Raw genomic sequence first — 6000 nt, 5'->3', positions numbered from 1 at the left:
GTATTATAATCCTGTTGACACGCGTTGTCGGAGCTGCTAGCGTTATCAGTGTTAGATATTTGCTAATTTCGTACACATCACATATTAATAGGGTGTCATTTATATCATAAAGACTACATTAAAGAAACAGTGATTATTAAAATGAAAGTTAAATATAACAATAATCGTTCAAGTCAAAGATGAGATATTATTATTATAACAGATATGTCTGAAAAGACTCCAACTTGCCATATTGTCGGATGGATAGTGAGAAGACTACCAAATTTCAAAACATTTGTTATAAACTATTTGCAGTATTTAAAAATAACAAATAAAATTTTATGTGTTTTATAAGGATAATGTATTCACTAGTCATTTTAAAATAAGTGTATCTTGTATTAGCACTGTGTGCTATGTTTGCACAATATTGTGGTGCATTGTTAGTTACTCTTTTACGATTTGTTCGTCATCTCTTTCCCCAGAGATCAGCCACAAATTAATACAAATCAGAGCCCTCTTCTCTGCCCGAGCGTCGTCACTCACCTTCCCCCCAGGTAGGAAAGAGGAGAGAGGACGATGGAGCAGGTGCAGCCAAGTGCAGAGCAATCGGAAGAGAAATGATTGGAATATCAGTGAGTGAGTGCTTTTGTGCTTGAGAAACTCTGTGTGATGGAAAACTATTATCACAAATCCTCGGAAAAGCATACGGTGTTCCAGTTACTGACACCTGTGTAGATGTAATGCCTTGGTTAAGCAACTGAACAGATGTTTGAATTTTTAAATCTTAAGCTGTCATTTTGATCAAAACGTATTCACAGTGACTCAACAGATTGGTAGGAACCTTGTTAAGCAGACAGAAATGAACAATTTATAAGCATTTATTTTCTCCTGGATGTAAAAACCTTAACGCTACTCGCACCAAATCCTTTCTGTATTCATGTGACTCAGTATGAATTAAAGCTTGTTCAGTGCTTGTATCATGGTTGTCATATCAGGCCTCACAAACAGGGCAGTAACAGTACAGTGATGGTGGCAGAGTGACCCCTTCTGGTCTGATGCCCAGCACAGTCCGCTCTAGCCTGTGGACAGTGTACCCAATGCTCCCAGTCTGACTCAGTGGTTTCTCCTGCAGTGTTAACAGTCACAGGCTCAGTCACCAGACCAAGGACGATCCATTTATGTAACAGCTAAGTTCCCTTCTTTAGGAGCCTCACAGCTCTTTTAAAAAGGTGGCTTTGTACTGTGTTGTCTTTTATTATATGTTTTCTTAGGTCTTAATTCTTTTTTAAAAATGAATTATCTGTATTATGGACATTAGTTGGCAATAAACTGCAGCGTAGACCCAACTCCAAGCTTTCATTTCAAAACAAAAAGCATTAAAAACTGTTATATTAAACTGTGATAAAATAATTCATGAGTTTCCTAGACCCACTTTGACTATAGTTCTGTGGTGATTTGTGTTGCCTCAATGAAATCATGTAGTCCATTACTTCTTAGTGACAATATCTGATAATTCAGCCTCTTCCCTCTAAGTATTAATATTTATAAAATATTTGATTAAACTCAGCCCTTTGGTGGTTTTTGATTCTCTCTCGTTGAGCATCATTAATGCACAGCAAAAATTGAATTTTAGTGGACAGAGCTCTATTGATTTTTCCATTGCACGATACAGTGATCTTTCCTATTTCATTAACAAGACTGTTGTGTCTAGTTCCACTACTGAACGTCAGAAATCTGTGGGCGTTGTTTGTGTATCTGTGAGGAATGTGATATAATACGTTTTGCTAACTGTGTGAGACCTTGTGTGACGTTAATCCTCAGGGGACAATAGTGACACTTCAGATTGACAAATACTTTTCATCTCACTTTCATAACACAGTGCGTCACTGTGGGAGAGAGTACCTCAGATAAACCGTAGCCTTTAGCCCATGTCAGGTGCAGCTCTGTGAGAATAACCTTGGACGCTCTCCTTTGATGCTGCCGACACATGGAGATTAACAGCCTGGTGTCAGTGTGTCAAAGCTGTTCCGAGTCCACTAGCTTTCTCTCTGATGATGCCTTCTGTCAGGGGTGCTATATGAGCCACAGCTATCATAGCTTTTTATTGAATTAGATGGCTGAGCAGAAAGCATCAACTGAATCAGAAAGATTAGAAAATATGATGAGCAGAAAGTTACAATTATGCTCTTGCAGCACTCACAGCAGTGTATTGTGAGCATCACTCTCCCAGCTAATAGGTCTACCAGTGCCCAACATTGTTAATGAAGGGCTGACAGTGGACAGCCACCACCCCCTGACATTTTGGCAAACCAAATGGGGCCCAATTTGTTGCCCAAATGTTAGGAAGCGGGATTAGGAGGAAAATGACACACTAGCCTGTGGCAATTCATGTTTAACCTAGTAGCCAACAAATAACCCACTTTGGGGCCATATTTATCCAAAGAGTCCACACCTGCACCCCCTAGGCTCATACTGGAGCTGTTTGCTGTTGCATCAGTTCCTCATAATTTCTAGTCATAAGTGCAAATGAGTTCTAAATGGAGATTTATGCACCACAAGTAGTTTTTATTTAGAGATTAGATGTTACTAAACATATAAAACCACTAATCTTACAGTTAGTGGTCAGATGTAGCTGTAGCAAACTGAATTAGCTGTCAAAGCTAACATTAACTTACTAATGAGTGAGGAGTAAAACAGGTAATATGGAATAGCCTATGGATGGCACAAGTGACTTGAAGCTTCATAAAATATTGTTAAATTAACCGGGAAGATCAAATTTCACAGAAATAACACAACATACCTCAAATTATGAAATGTTACACCAATGAAGTTTCCCTAGATGTCAAAACTGTGTCAGTTTTGCATAATCAGACATTTGCCACTTTCAACTTTCAACTCTGAAAACATTTATCTCTCTTTTTATGCGCACATGGATAAAACCAAGTGATGCCCACATTCACAAAAGATGGACAGTTTTCAATGAAAACAGTAACTTTAGCAAGCTATGCTGCAGCTATTGATGCTACAGCAACTTCCTGTTTGTATGGTTAATTTCTTTTGATTAGACAGTGCTGCTGATATTTTTTAGCAACCAATTTGCGCATTACTAAGGATTTTACTCACTAAGACATGTAGGTTTTAATTGTGAAACCTTATTTAGTAAATTACTAATTTTAACACTTGCTAGTTGTTATTGACTTATGACAGACTTCCAAACTTCAGGGTAGATTAATGAACAGTTGTTGCAAATCAATCCTGCACTGTAAGGTACAAAGTGCAAACAGAAAGGGGCCTGTGTAGGGTTGAGGATGGCTCTCATGGATCCACTTGTAGGCCACCCTGGCCCCATTAGAGACCCACATGGGAAGCCACACTGTATGGTGTAGATGGACAATTTGTTATGGGCCCCGGGGCTCAGAATTCAGCAGTATCGTCAGTATCACATTTGGGGCTCACATGGAAATGTCGGCCATTTTATTCAAATGTTCTTTCATTGGGAATTCACTTCTGTCATTCGTAGCACTTCAATGCAATCAGTGTGCCAGGGACCAGAGCTCATTTGCTTTACAAGACAGTGTTAGATAATAATGATTCTTGTAAGTAGGTCAGTCTGTGTCTAGTTGTTCTTGTACAGTTTTGTCAAAGTGCTGTCTCGTTTGAAAGTGCAGCAGCAGGAGGACTCTAGGGCCACAAGTCTGTCGCAGAGGGAAGCTTTCAGCTCCCTTCTTCCCCCTCTCCCCTCCTCTCCTCTGACCCTCCTTGTCTGTCATCACTCACACCCGAGTGCTTCTTTATGGTCTGGCCTTTAGTGAAATGGTCCATTGTGTATAAGTGTATGAGCTCACGAGCTCTCTGTGCCCCCCGAGGAAATCTACTGCCCACACTGGAGCAACAGTACAGTTAAGACTAATATGTCAGTGATCAGTGGCTTTTTAATTCATGATAATAAGTAATTTAAAACTGCCTTTGTGTTTAGATTTTGTTCCTCAGGATGCTTTAAGACCACAAAAGCGTCCTTCTTGGTCACAGTTGCCTTTATCTCAAACTTAATGAAATGTGGCTCCAAATCCTCCCCTGAGGCTGTTTTTCCCCATGAAACCTGTATGTCCACAGGGTAGAACACCATGCAATCCCTGCTTCCCAAGGCACCACTAATCACCTCTAAATCAGATGCCCTCAGCAGTTTCACAGGACAATAGTGTTGCCACTGTTAAACCCTGAGGCAGATCACCATACGGAGCAAGAGCAGGAGGTATCTGTAGCAAAATTGGAGCACCATATGTTTCTCAAAGGGTTTTTTGATAATAGTTTTCCCTGATATGAACAAACACACACACACACACACACACACACACACACACACACACACACACACACACACACACACACACACACACACACACACACATAGGGAAAGAGAGGGATAAAGATGGCGAAAGTGAAGCCCAAAAGGATCAGGGAGGAGGAAAGCCCCAGATTTGCTCACGAGACAGGCTTCACTGATGAAAGCCCTGTAAGTATCACTGTCACATACACTTACACTTACACACACATATGTACACACACGTACACGCACACAGATAGAAGGCAGAGCCTTGGGCCAGTAACGGACAGACTGTTGGTCACAGTGGAGCTCTGTGTTCTTGGTTCAGATGTGGTGCTCTAAATGAGGTTGTACCTCACCAACACCAGTCATCTTCATTTGTGATTCTTCATCATTAATGTCATCATTAACTCTTCTAAAGATCCTCTCCAGACGTGTTTTAAGACATGCAGTATGAAAATACTCAGAATACTTGGAACAATGTTTTTTGTCTGATAGATTAGTTTAATAGACAGTTGCTTGGTTAAAACCATCCAATCCTTTTCACTGAAAAAGTTTCCGTTGAGGCCAAACATTAATGCTGTGCATATTCAATGTTTACATACAAATCTATTCCAGGTGAGTTGGCTGACTGAACTTTAACATAAAGCAAAACACAATTAAACACAAGTTATTTCGAGAAATAGTTTGACATTTAGGGAAATACACTTATTTGCTCTCCTGAAGTCTTGCTGTCACCATGAAGTTGCCAGGCAACCGGCAGAGACTTGTGAGAGTAACGGTGTCTGGCCAAGAAGTAGCAAGACACATAAACACTCATAAAACCAGAACTCTGTGTTTTTTACACTTCCATTTTTGTAGAGATTGAACAAATGAAATGTAACCTGTTAATATGTGAGCTTCAGAACTGTTGATGGGCAGATTTTGTTGCTATGGACAGAGATGTTTCCCCCATTTTCCAGTCTATATGCTAAGATAAGATAACCGACTGCTGGCTGTAGTTTTATATTCATCCTAAAGACATGAGAGTGTATTTATAAGTGCCTTTCCCAAATTGTTGAACTATTCCTTCAAGACCACAAATGGAAGAGCATCTGAACCAAGATGCCGTGTCATGCCGTGTCTCTGCAGCTTAAGACAGGAACGCTATCAGCAACAGTGAGTTAATATGTTGATGTGTTCTGACAGTGACAGCAGAGGGGATGTGCTGTCACTCTGAATGTCTCAGCCCAGCAGACAGGCAGCCAATAAATTCAAGAGGAAGATGGGCGACAAAGTTATTTGCTCATCAGAAAATGCAACACCCAAAGATTCAGTATCTAAATCTACCATTAATAATATGCCTTATTGCACGGCAGCAAAATTTATATTAAATATTAAAAGATTTTATATTGACTTTGTGTGTCTCGCATTCCATTATGATATCGCAATGAATTATTCTGCCGTGGCAAGCAAATCTATGGTTTGGAATTGAGAAACTGGTGGCTGGATGTATAAGAGGTGAAGGTCAGAGATGGGCACATCAGTCATATTCAGACAACGGCAGCACTGGAGAGCGCTGGCTTCTGCTGAGGAGAAGAAAGCCTCAAGGATCCCCTCATGGCAGATGGGGGTGTGGTAGGAGGACAGAGGCAATTAGGCTAGCTATAATCCTCCATCTGCTTTTCTTCCATCGCCCACCCATCCGCCAGAAGCAA

This window comes from Seriola dumerili, unplaced genomic scaffold (genome assembly GCF_002260705.1).
Source record: "Seriola dumerili isolate Sdu_G_001 unplaced genomic scaffold, Sdu_1.0 BDQW01000073.1, whole genome shotgun sequence".
NCBI classification, from domain to species: Eukaryota; Metazoa; Chordata; class Actinopteri; order Carangiformes; family Carangidae; genus Seriola; species Seriola dumerili.
Note: the sequence above shows the minus strand (reverse complement) of the source record.